We start from the raw sequence: 14,113 nt of genomic DNA, 5'->3' as shown, positions 1-14,113 counted from the left end.
TAAGTTTTGTCCAGTCACGTAGCTGGTGATGACAAAATAGAGATTATGAATCAGGTGCCTTGTGTTCTTTCAAATTCACATGCTGTTTCTTCTCTTTTATGTATATAACTGTTGGGAATTTACCAGATCATTTTTGATGCTTAGTTTGATGCTTAACACATCCTAGTCCTTTATAGGATTATATAGGATTATACTGAAAAAAATTTAGGTTGCCCTGGCAATCTCTAGAGATCTAAGGTATAATTTTGGAAAGAGAGGTTGCAGATGTATTCCTTAAAAAGAATATTGGTGTGTGGTAAAATATAGATTATCCTAAATGGAAATGGACTTCAGAACAGATTTAGTGACAAGGACTCCTCCCACTCCATTTTTTTTTTTTTTCCCTCAGAGTGACTACTAGGAGAGAAAAGACATCCAGTTGATATTTTCCTTAACTCATTTCTGTACTTGTCAATGGTTAATACAGACTATACAAAATTGAGAAGTAAGCTTTAGAAAAGAATTCTTGGACTTAGCATTTCTAAGGCAGGGCTGTAAATTTCCTTAATTAAAGTAACTAAATACGGCATGTCTGAGATAGCATTAGTTTTCTTGAATGCAGAGAAAAGGCGTGGTACTTCGAGTCACTGCTTGAGATTTTTGCAACAATATGAATGAACCTCAAGGACATTATCCTAAGTGAAATAAATTAGTCACAAAAAGCATTTAGTATACTTTAGGGAACTGATAATTGCATCCCCTAACAGACTTGACACACCTCTGTAGCACACCAAGTTAAAACATCTATCTGTATCTATATCTATCTATATCTATATCATATATATCTATATCTATGCCTATATATCTATATTGGAAATTCTTCCACTTAAAATACTCAATTTCTAGTGGAGGGAATTCAGGCCATTGCAGGAAATAGTTTGATGAAGGGTGGTTTCTCTCCACATAATAAGCAAGCATTCTACAAGTCACTCTGCATGGCATCTGCTGTCTCTGGATGGGTTTGATGGTCAGCTTTGAGAAGCATTTTCTCTGCTTGGCTTCCTTCCCTTCCTTAGCTGAGAGAGTGTGAGGATATTGCAATGTAGCTTCTGTCTCCACATTTCCTTCTACGTTTCTATAACTAAACTCCCAGAAGAAAAATGTGACCTTTTTCTCTAGATGAATAGCACCTAGACAGATGTTTGTATATTCAGCCCAATTTGCATTGCAATTGTCAGCTCCTTTATCCTCACAGGTGTTCATTATTTCATTCACCTGTTTATTCATTAGCCCTTTGTTGCGATAGCTCTCACGTGTTCAAATGCTGGAACACATCTTTCAAATAAAACAAAATGAAATACTTATTCATTCAAAATTGTTTTTCTAAGTTTAGATCCATTCTTAGTAAAATTGTTTAGAATTTCTTTTAGTTTTGCTATGAGAATTCCTTATTCGTTTGTCTAATATTGATTTGTCTAATTTTTTTTACTGGCTCGTTGTCACCTTATATGCTACAGATTTAGAAAGGGAAAGGAGGGCAGCAATCATGAACACTCTTCATTTTCCATTTTATGACAGTACTGCCTAGGAATGTGGAAATTACTACGTATTACTAGCCTATCCCAGAACTATTATGACCAAAAAAATATTTTAGAGGCCTTTTAAGGGGAGTTCATTTAAGACAGGCAGTATTAATGAAATGTCTATCATCCTTAAGACCTGATTCTTTAAGAAAAAGTAGTTTTAACTTTTTTAAAAAGCCTGTTCCACTGGATAGAATACTGAAATTTCAATTGAAGTCTTCAGATGGGAGTAATGTACATAGACCAGTGGAAAACATGATGGGGGACTCTGTTACTTGAAAAAAATGGCACACACATTTCATGACAGGAGGAGACAATTCTTATCTATATTTATGGAGGGGTAGGCACAGAAGAGGTATTTATATATATGTATGTATATATATATATTACTGTGTAAGATATAAAACAAAATTATGTCTATTTGCTTCCAAATATTTGCTGAATTAGTGCTGACAGAGTATGAATGAATGATAAGGAGATTAAATTGCCCTTATATATTCAATAATATATTAAACAGGAAGATTGAAAATGGAAGGCTGAGGAGATTATGGTTGGTCAAAAATGTCAGTTTGAAGAATATAGAAGTGATCTGATTTGCTGGTCTTCATGTAGAATGATGATACTGTGATTCTACCATGAAATTGTCATTATTCCGCAAGCAAATTTTTTCAGGATAAAGTGGGTGAATAAACTTGGATATATCTATGATCTATTCTGATCAGTTGTGCTGTTTTGAGTATGAAGCAGTAAGAGGTTAACTGATTCACAGGGTGATAGTATCAGGAACTATGACTCATTATATCAATGTTCTAGCCATATGAGCTAATCAAGAAATTTTTTTTTCCTGTAAAGTTTAACTTACTTTTCTCTTGACTTGTCAACACATATGATGTATGCTATTTGTTTACAGATTCCTTATTCACTTAACAAATGTCTACATGCAGTAATGATATAATGTATTATTTGCCCACATTATACAGTATAATTCTCAGAAGTGAAATGGAAGCTTATAATATTGTATAGTCTACTCCCATAACTCTATATGTCAGTAAACAAAGACCCAGAGTAGTTAAGTGTGTGCCATTGTCACATATTGTTCCTGAATGCCATTAGAATCTAGATTCTTTGACTCAACATGCCAATCTCTCATACATTATATTAAGATTTGTATTTTAATTGTAGTCTTAATTCAAATGGGTGCGTTAAAAAGGTGAAAATAGAAGTCCACAGATACTATCATAGAAGCAAGTCTTGAAATGGATATGCTAGGTAGAGAGACCATAATATACAAAGTAAAGAACCTAGGAAATCACAGGTATGTTTAGTGTTTCTGAGCAGGGTAAGATACATAGTAGGAGGCAGCAGTAAGAGATGAGGCAGGACTAGGGCACAGACAGCCTCAGCTGCTATACAACTGTGTGGCTTCAGGTAGAATAACAAATAGATGTTACACCAAGTAGTGAGGGTACAACAACATGATTTGAGTATTTAATAGATCCTTCTGTCAGTAATGGAGAAGATGTTGTGGAGGATAGAGAAAAGGGAGCCAGAGATGACAGTGAGGCTACTGTGAAATGCTATGAAATGTAGCTTGTAAAATCAAAGTAGAGAGAAAGGGAACATATCCAGAGCAAAATTCTGAAATCTACAGGATTCCTTGGGAATGTAATTTTTTATTCACAATACACACTTAAAAGCCAGTTTTATATTTTTCTCTTAAAATATGACTTACTTTCCTATATAATAACTGCCTTCTCCAGTTTATTATACTGTAAAATGAGCTGTTTTTATATTTATGTTTCTATTATAGACTTGGTCCGAATCAGCAATCCTGCTGGTTAGCTACAGCTTTAAGTGCCCTCTGGAGGTCTGGGTATGGTAATAGGGATGCTTTTTCCTACTTAATCTTAATAGGATTTTCTCATTATTCCATTCTAAGATTTTGATAGTCTGCCTTGCTATGTTTGGAGTCTTTCAGATTTTACAGACCTCTATCATTGTCAGTATTATTTTCTCTAAATATGTCTGAAATTTCCGAGGATAGGAAATAGAAAAATCCTCTCCTTACAAAATACTGGATAAAACAAAACAATGTATCTTAGAATAGATCATGGCAGGGGTGCCTCGGTGGCTTAGTCCGTTAAGCGTCCGACTTTCGCTTAGGTCATGATCTCACGGTTTGTGGGTTCGAGCCCCACGTCGGGCTCTGTGCTGACAGCCAGCTCAGAGCCTGGAGCCTGTTTCAGTCTGTGACTCCCTCTCTCTCTGACCCTCCCCTGCTCACGCTGTCTCTCTCTCTCTCTCTCTCTCTCCTAGAAATAAATAAAAAAAAATTAAAAAAAAGAATAGATCATGGCATCTGGCAATTAAATCGATCAACTGAAGTTTACATTTGCAGATACTTTCCTCATTATTAGGTTGAATCATCAGTGTATTTCTTCCATCCTTTATTATGGAAACAATATAACTCGCTAATTAGAGATTAGTTAGTTCTAGGAGAGAAAATGATTCCAAAACCGGAATGTTGTACTAAAACCCTTTCTATAGGATTTTTTATATCTTAAGAGATATTTCTAGTCTTCATCTAGGAAGAAACTTAAATATTTTTGGGCATGGAACCAAGTAAAGCATCATCAATCCCATAAGAACAAATTGTCTGCAGAATTAGAAGGAAAAGAGCATTAGGATTATTTGCTGATTATTTTTCTCTTAGCCACAGTTACCTTTTTTTAATTACTAGGTATTATAAACTACAGGAAGGAATACATAAAAGTATGGACAAATATTTTAAAGTAAGTAATTAAGGTTCTGACAAGAAGGATGCAGCTCCTTCTATTCTCACTTCTGAAGGTTCAGGGTGACTAATCCGTTTTTTGCCATGCTAAATATTGTCCAGTGAAATTGTATTTTCTTCCCAAGTTAAACAGTTATGCATTTCAACAACTCAGAGACCTGAGTCATTTTTCACTTGAGAAAGAGCTTTTGCAGATATAAATATGTAGTATTCTATCATTAGAAAGATGAAGTTCCTGAAAAAAGCTAATGGAAGAGTATTATTTATGTTCTCACCCCCCCTTTTTTTATAATGGAAAGCTTCCCGGGAAAAGTTAGTACTTCTTGGTTTAAAAGAAGGAAAAATAGAATGAGTCTGTATTTTAATATGGAATTTACTGATTGTCCCTAATGACAGTTCTCCATGAGAGAATACTGCTAATAGTTGAAAAACCCATTCTTACTGAGATCACTGTGCTCTCACCATTTTCTATCTAATGGGTCAGTTGTGTGTATATTGTTTTAAAAAATTAAAGCAGTTTAAGATTTGCAGAAAAACCAAAGGGGAGGTACAGATATTTCTTATGTACCACTGCTGTCATACAGGAATAGCTTTCCTGATTATCAGCATCTAACACCAGAGTGGTACATTGATTATAGTAGATGAACCTACAATGACAAATAATTACCATTCATAGTTTATATTAGTTTATATATAGTTTATAGTGATATAGTTTATTTCACTTTTCGTGTTATATAGTGTATGAGTTTGAACAAATATATAATGACATTGCTGTTCCATCTTTATAGTATCATATAGAGTTGTTTTGCTGCCATAAAAATCCCCTATGCCCTGATTTTTCTTTCCCCTTACACTGCAACTCCTGCAACCACTAATCTTTTGACTGCCCATAGTGTTACCTATTCCAGAATCTCATATGGTTGTAATCATGCAGTACGTAGCCTTCCAGACAGACTTTTTTTCACTTAGTAATATGCATTTAAGGTTTCTCCTTGTCTTTTCATGACTTTATGGCTCATTTCTTTTTAGCTCTGAGTAATAGTTCATTGTATGGACGTACCACAGTTTATGTCCTTCACTGTTGAAGGACATCTTGGTTACTCCTAAGTCTGCCAGATATAAATAAATCTGCTGTAAATATCTGTGTGCAGGTTTTTGTGTAGACATAGGTTTTTTTAATTTTCATTTTTTGAGAGAGGAAGTGTGAGTGGGAGGTGGCAGAGAGAGAGGGATAGAGTATCTGAAGCGAGCTCTATGCTGACAGCAGGGAGCCCGATGTGGGGCTTGGAGCACATGGGCCATGAGATCCTGACCCGAGCTGAAGTTGGATACTCAATCAGTTGAGCTACCTAGGTGCCTGTAGACATAAGATTTTAATACCAAGGAGCACATCTTATAGGTTATATGGTAGAAGTACATTTGGTTTTGTAAAAACACCAAACTGCCCTTCCAAAGTGACTGTACCATTTTGCATTCTCACCTGCAGAGAATGAGAGTTCCTGTTTCTCCATATCCATGCTAGCATTTAGTATTGTCAGTATCCTGGATTTTGGCCATGTTGAGTAGGTATGCAGTGGTATCTTGTTTTTAGTTTACATTCATTTGATGACAAATGATGCAGAGGTCTTTTCATATGCTTGTTTGCAATCAGTATATCTTTTTTTAATAAGGTGTCTGTTAGGCCTTATATTCATTTTTAAAATTGGGCTCTTAAATATGAGACAAGAAACCATCAAAACCCTAGAGGAGAATGTAGGCAGTGGCCTCTTTGACATTGGCCGTAGCACCATCTTACTAGACAAATCTCTGGAGGCAAGGGAAACAGAAACAAAAATGAACTCTTGGGGATTTATCAAGATAAAAGGTTTTGGCAGAGCAAAGAAAACAATCAATAAAACTAAGATACAACTTACTGAATGAGAGAAGATATTTGCAATGACATATCTGATAAAGGGTTAGTGTCCAAAATATATAAAGAACGTATACAACAACACCAAAAAACCCAGATAATCTAATTAAAAAATGGGCAAAAGACAAATAGATGGCTAATAGACACATGAAAAGATGCTTAATATCACTCATCACAGGGAAATGCAAATCAAAGCTACAATGAGATATTACCTCATACCTGTCAGAATGGCTACAATTAACAACTCAGGAAACAACTGATGTTGGCAAGGATGTGGAGAAAGGGGAACCCTCTTACACTGTTGGTGAGAATGCAGTCTGGTGCAGCCACTCTGTAAAACAGCATGGAGGTTCCTCAAAAAGTTAAAAATAGAACAACTAGCAATTGCACTACTAGATATTTACCCAGAGGATATAAAACTACGGATTTGAAGGAGCAAATGCACCCCAATATTTATAGAAGCATTGTCAATAATAGCCAAATTATGGAAAGAACCAAATGTCCATCAACCGATGAATGGATAAAGATGTGGCATCTATCTAATCTCTCTGTCTGTCTGTCTGTCTGTCTATCTGGATAGCTAGCTAGATAACTCCCAACAGAGTTGTTCGGGGGGAGGTGGGTGGGAGAGGGGCTAAATGGGTGATGAGAATTAAGGAGGGCACTTGTAAGGAGCAACGGGTATTGTCTGCAATTGATAGATCAACTGAATTCTACTTTTGAAACCAATATTATACTACATGTTAACTAACTAGAATTTAAATAAAAACTTGGAACAAAAAAATAATATTGGGTTCTTAGCTTTCTTATGTTTGAGTTTTAAGAGTTCTTTGTATATTTTTAATAACAGTCCTTTATCAGATACGTCTTGCAGATATTTTCTCCCAGTTGGTGGCTTCTCTTCTCATTCTCTTGCCATTATTTTTTTCAGAGGATGGACTTTTAACTTTTTATGAAGTCTAGCTTAGCAAGTATTTCTTTCATGGGTCATGCCTTTAGTGTTGTATGTACAAATTATCACTAAACCTTAGGTCATCTAGGTTTTCTCATTCTAGGAGTTTTCTTTGTGTTTTCTATTATGGTCTGCGATCTATTTTGTGTCAGTTTTGTGTTAATTTGGATTTAAGGTCTAGGTACAGATTCATTTTTGTGTGTGCATGTCTAGTTGTCACAGCACCATTTGTTATAACATCTTTGTTTTACTGTATTGCCTTTGGTTCTTTCTCAAGAAGAAGTTGACTATTTATGTGAGTTTATTTCCAAGTTCTCTATTCTGTTTTATTGATCTATTTGTTATTTTATCACTGCCTTGATTATTGTAGCTTTATAATAACTTTTGAAGGTAGGTGTTGTCAGTCCTCCAATTTTGTTCTTTCTCAATATTGTGATGGCTAATCTGTTTCTTCTGCTTTTCCATATAAGCTTTAGAATCAGGCTGTAAATATTAATAAAATAACTTGATGGGATTTTGGTTCATTGGGTTGCATTGCATCTATAGATTATATTGGAAAAAGCCAACATCTTGACAATATTGTCTTCTCTTGATGAACATAGAGTATCTCTCCATTTAAATTTTGTTATTTTCCTCATTCAGCTCTTATATGTATTTTGTTAGATTTGTCCTTAACTTTTTCATTTATTTGTGAACTAATGCAAATTGTATTTTGTTTTTAATTTCAAATTTGATTTTTTCATTGCTGGTATATAGGAAAGCAATTCACTTTTGTATATGAACTTTGTATACTGGAACATTGCTATGATTTTTTGTTAGTTGCTTCCACCCCCCGCCCCCACTTATTTAGGATATTCTACATAGGTGATTATGTTCTCTGAATGAAGACAGTTTTACTTCCTCCTTCCCAATTTGTATACCTTTTATTTTCTTATCTGACTGAGTTAGCTAGAATTTCCAGTAGTGTTGAAAAAGAGTGGTGAGAGGACCATCCTTGCCTTGTATTTGATTTTAGTGAGAAATCCTTGAGATTCTTACCATTAAGCATGAACTTATTGTAGGTTTTTGAGGATGTTGTTTATAAAGTTGAGGAAGTCCTCCTTTTTCCTAGTTTGTTTAGGAATGAGTGTTGGATTTTGTCAAATGTTTATACTACATCTATTGGTATGATCATGTGATTTTTCTTTTTTAGCTTATTGATGTGATGGGTTACATTAATTAATCCTCAAATGTTCAGCCAGACTTATATAGTTGTGATAAATATATCACTTGGCCATGGAGAATAATTCTCTTTATGTATTGTTGGATTTGATTAGCTAATTCTTTTTTGAGGATTTTTGTATTTATGTTCATAAGATTTTTTGGCCTATAATTTTCTTCTTGTAATCTCTTTGTCTGGTTTTGATATTAGGGTAATGCTGGCCTTATGAAATGAATTAGGAAGTATTCTATCTGCTTTATTTTCTGAAAGATATTTTAAGAAATTGATACCATTCCTTCCTTAAATATTTGGTAGAAGTCACCAGTAAACTTATCTCTGCCTGATAACTTTTGTTTTGAAGGTTATTATTTATTGATTTAATTTCTTTTAATAGACAAAGGCCTATTCAGTTTTTATATTTCTTATGTGAGTTTTGGCAAATTATGTCTTAAAAGGAATTGGTCCATGACATCTAGTTTATCAAGTTTGTGGGCATGGAGTTGTTCATAGTATTCTTTTATTATTTTAGTATTCTTTTATGAAGTGTGTATTTTAATCTCTATGTATTTTGGAATTCTAACAGTTTCTTTATGTTAATTTATTTCTAATTTAGTTTACTGTGGTAGTAGAGTAGTCATTATATACTTAACATTATTTTAAATTTGTTAATTTTTTTTAATGGCTGAGCGTGTGGTCTGTCTTGATGAACATTCCATGTGAGCTTGAGAAGAGTGTATATTCTGCTGCTGTTTGATGACATAATAGGTAGATATCAGTTATATATATTTGACTTATGGTGTTAAGTTCAAGTATTCCTTGGTGACTTTCTGCGTGTTGGATCTGTCCATTTCTGATGCACGGGTTTTGAAGTCTTGGACGATGATATAGGATTCATCAGTTTATCTTGGCAGTTCTATTAGTTTTTCCCCTCACGTAATTTGATGCTCTGTTGTTAGGCATAAATACATTAAAGATTGTATGTCTTCTTGGAGAATTGTCCCCTTTATCATTATGTAGTACTTTTTTTTAAAACCCTTGATAACATACCTTGTTCTGAAGTATACTCTATCTGAAATTAATGTAGCTGCTTTTGCTTTCTTTAGATTAGTGTTAATATGGTGTACTTTTTGCCATGCATTTACTTTTAATTTAAATGTAAATCGGGTTTCTTGTTGACAGCCTATAGTACGGATTTTCTTTTAATCCACTCTGATAATCTCTATCCTTTAAGTGGTACATTTAGGCCATTGACATTCAAAGTGACTATTGATACTGTTGGATTAATATCTAGCATATTAATTACTATTTTCTATATGTTGCCCTTATTCTTATTCCTATTTTTTGTGTTTTGCTCTTTTTCTGCCTTTTTTGGTCTTAATTAAGCATTTTATATGATTGCATTTCTCTTTTGTCTCAGCATATTGGTTATACATATTTCCTTCTTATTTTTTCTTTTATCTTTTTTAGTAGTTGCTCTAAAGTTTGCAATATATATAATTTATGTCCACTTTCAAATAACACTGTACCACTTCATGTGTAGTATATTTTATAATAAAATAGGCCTAATTCCTTCCTGTTATCTCTTGTATTATTATTGTCATCCATTTCATATATACATAAGCATTTACATATATATATAAATAGCATAAAGATATATAAGTAGCATAAATAATAGAATATACTGTTGGTATTATCATTTGAATTAACTGTTATATATTAGATCAATAAAAAAGAAGAAATACAAGTTTTCATTCTACCTTCACTTTTTCTATCTTTCATACTTTCCCTTTTTTTTTAAATGTAATTTGGAGTTTTGAGCTATATCATTTCCCTTCTCTCTAAAGAACTTCAACAAAACAGGTATATTGGCAACAAATTCCCTTAATTTCTGTTTGATAGTTTATGTCTTTTTTATTTTTGAAGAATAACTTCATACTGTACGGAATTCTAGGTGGGTATTTTTTTTCCTCTCAACACTTTAAGTATTTCAAACTCTACTCTCTTCTTGCTTGCTTATTTTCTGAGGAGAAGATGAACATTTTTTTAAATAGGAAAGAGATACTTGGATAATCATTTATGAGCCCATAGGATGCCTGTTGTGGTGGAGGTTATGAGGAATTACAAAAGTAAAGCATAGCTATACATGGCTCCTTTTTCTAAAGCACTTATATTCCAGAAAAGGGATTATGGCATATACTTAGAAGGCTTAAAATAGTTGGGCTATTATCCAAGTTTGCAAAGGGAGAAAAGAAAGGAGAGAGTGTGTCTTTCTGGGAGTTTGGAAAGCTTTATGAATTCTTTTAACAATAGCAAAACCTTGCTAAGAATAAGTTTAAGAGCTAGCATCTTATCTTTTATGAAGATCTCCTGAGTCTCTTACACTCTCTTCAGTGTTTTACATATATTATCTCATTTAATATTTTTGAAGTAATCTATTGAGAAGGACATTTATTCCTTTTTACAGCTGAGCAGATAAGACGTAGTAAGTAAGGTAAGAGAGAGGATGCTCAAAGTATAGGCATAGAAAATTTTAGGGAAGGAGAGTAGTTGACTTTGACTAGAGCACAAGGTGGGAAGTAATGAAAAATACTTAGGAAGGTATGTTGGGACCAGATGGTCAAATGTCTTGAATTCCTCACATTTTCAGCCTTGTTCTACTGATGTATAATTCACACCATTTACATAACTTCAAATGATTTTTTTTAACCTTTGTGCATACTAAGGGATTTTTACTGTATTTATTATAAAATGGAGAATTGTTAAAAGTTTTGGAGCAGGGGAATGCCAAAATGCATTATGCTTTAAAAGAGTACATTTGAAATAAGCATTTAGAGAAAGTTGTATTCGTACTTTGGAATGGACCTCCATCATTGAGTAGCAACAGATATTTTCCTTGCATATAAGGTGGTTTAGCGTCCTGAATGATGTCAGCCTTAAGCATGAATTAGTTACTTGTCTTATCAATATTTTTATTAANAGTGTTTAAGCAGGTTCAATCTCAGAGCCTCCAAGAGATATGATCTTAAGTGTATGTGTTCATTCCAGATGAGGCTTTCTGACCTTTGCAGTGGCAGAAATACTTAAACCATTAGTGGGAACAGTGTGCCTTAGAATTGTTGAGATTTAACATTTACAGGAAAGCTGTATATTTGAGGACTCCAACTCCAACAAGGTCAAAAATGGTGAGAAACTAGAGCCTATGGAAAGAGCATGGTGCTGAGAGTTTAATGAGCTTAGTTCTACATAGAGTTTTTATTGTTTTGAGTAGGTTTAACCAATGGGTGTAATTATGAATAACACTAAAGATAGTAAATAAAATAAATACATTAAAACATACTATCATGATTCTAGAGCCTATGAAACATTGATTAAAGATTATTGATTAAACATTGATTAAAGATGTATTTTCTAGGCGTTCATATGAAAGTACAGATAACTGTACATAATAGGTAGAATATTTTCCCAATATTGTATATACCGTAAGTTGATATGAAAAACATTATTCAGAGTTAACAGAAATAATATCAAAAAATTACTTAAGCAGTAAGCCTTTTTTGAGAAATATTTTGATATAGAGAAATAAGCACAATTATATAATCTCATTATCACTATCCCTCTTCTGCCTTTAAAATCAGTTATTCTTTTTTCTAAGTTTTAGAATGTCAAAATTTGGCAGTCTTTTTTTTTTTAAATCATATTCTAAAACTTTATTCCCTCTGGCTATAATCATCATTCTAGACAGGAATAGTGTAGTTGTGTCAAGACCCAAATTTGGGGAAAATTTTTTTTAAAGGAGAAGCCCACTGAGAATGCTGCATCTTGTGATATCTGAAAAAAAAAAATCTATGCTTTTCATGTAGATGATATATAAAATGTATAATACTTAATCTGTCTTTTTGTGTTACTATAAGCAAAACACATTATTTTAAATACAAAGCTTTTTGTGTTTGGTTTGTAATAGAATTAAAACCATGAATTTGGGAACCTTTTAAACAAATAATTTTTATTGCTTTTAAACTCAGTAACATTAATTGTGAACATGTTTCTAGGTATAAATCTTACTGTATTTGCTTTAATGAACAGAAGAATACATTCATAAATAACTGCATCCACTTTGGTTTAAATACTAAGCATTTTTAAGTGCAAACAATTTAATTTTCTTAAAAGGACTGAACTGAACTTAACAGTTTTAGAGCTAAAAACATCTTTGGCGATCATTTGACAGTTGGAGAAAGGAGATTCTTGATTAATTTGTTTAGCAAACACATTTTTTTTTAAAGAAAGTGGGTACATTTCAGTTCAGTGAATATACATTTCAGTATAACTCAAGTTGATTTACTAAGTATCAAACTTATGATGTATTATGCAAAATTCAAACATGGGAAGAATCTAATTTATTTAAGTGTTCTTATACGTTTTTTAATTTTAATACCTGATATTGGAAAAAAACTTTATAAAAGGAGGAGAATTTAGTTATATTTAAGGATAATTAAGGTAGCAAAATATCTTTTAGCAAAAATAAAGGTTCACTATTCATCCTTTAGCATTTATTTAACTTTATTATGGAAAAAAGACATTAAATTTTTTTCTCTTTTTGTTTGCTTATTTTGAGAAAGAGAGAGAGAGCAAGTGTGAGAGAGCATGTGTGTGTGTGTGTGTGTGTGTGTGTATGTGTGTGTGTGTGTAGAAAGGTCATAAAGAGAAAATTCCAAGCGGGCTCCATGCTATCTGGGCAGAGCCCAACGTGGGGCTTGATCCCATAAATTGTGATATCCTGACCTGAGCTGAATTCCAAGAGTTGGCCACTTAACTAACTGAGCCACCTAGGTGCCCCTAAAATATTTTTAAAGTTATTTTATTCGTTTTGAGAGAAAAAGAGAGCATGGGAGAGAATCCCAAACAAGTTTTGTTCTGTCATCATGGAGCCCAACGTGGAGCTTGATCCCATGAACTGCAAGATCATGACCTGAGCTGAAATCTAGAGTTGGACACTTAACTGACTGAGCTACCCAGGCACCTGAAGAAAAAGGCATTTTTGTTTGATGAAAATCTCATTAGGGTATCATAGGAATTTTGACATCATTTGAGGTTTTTCATTTGAAGATGTAAAGATGTCTTTTAAAGTTTTTAGTTATGAAATAATGCCCATTTAACAAACTAAAAAATGCATTCATTTTTATAGTTTTTGTGTGATTTTTAATATAGTTATTATTTAACCAAAATTTGTTCAACTGAATTCCAAATGAAAGAAATTTATAAATTATAGTTATAGGCTCACTTTGAGGAATAGTATTCTTGTATATAAATTAATTTTAAATCATATGTTGTATACATATTTTAATGTGATACATATTTATATTTAAAGATGCTTGTTAAACAATAAGGCAGATTTTATTCAAAGAGTATTCTGCAGTGGTGTTTTATAGTAGTGGAGGGATGGATATTGGGCTCAATTCTAAACACAGTAAAATAATGTGGAAATTTATGGCTAGTACTATAACAGTCTATTAATATATTACCATTAATGTTAGTGAATTGTTAGATGCCTATGTGTCCCATTGACATTTGAGGAAAAAAAAATCTATAAGTAAATGTTAACTAATATTATGTGCTAATTCCTCCTCTTATAGAAGAGGAACTTAAAGCATTATAATTTGTGAGATATTTCGGAAATGATTATTAGATTTATGTATCT

Source organism: Crocuta crocuta, unplaced genomic scaffold (assembly GCF_008692635.1).
Source record: "Crocuta crocuta isolate KB4526 unplaced genomic scaffold, BGI_CrCroc_1.0 scaffold742, whole genome shotgun sequence".
NCBI classification, from domain to species: Eukaryota; Metazoa; Chordata; class Mammalia; order Carnivora; family Hyaenidae; genus Crocuta; species Crocuta crocuta.
Note: the sequence above shows the minus strand (reverse complement) of the source record.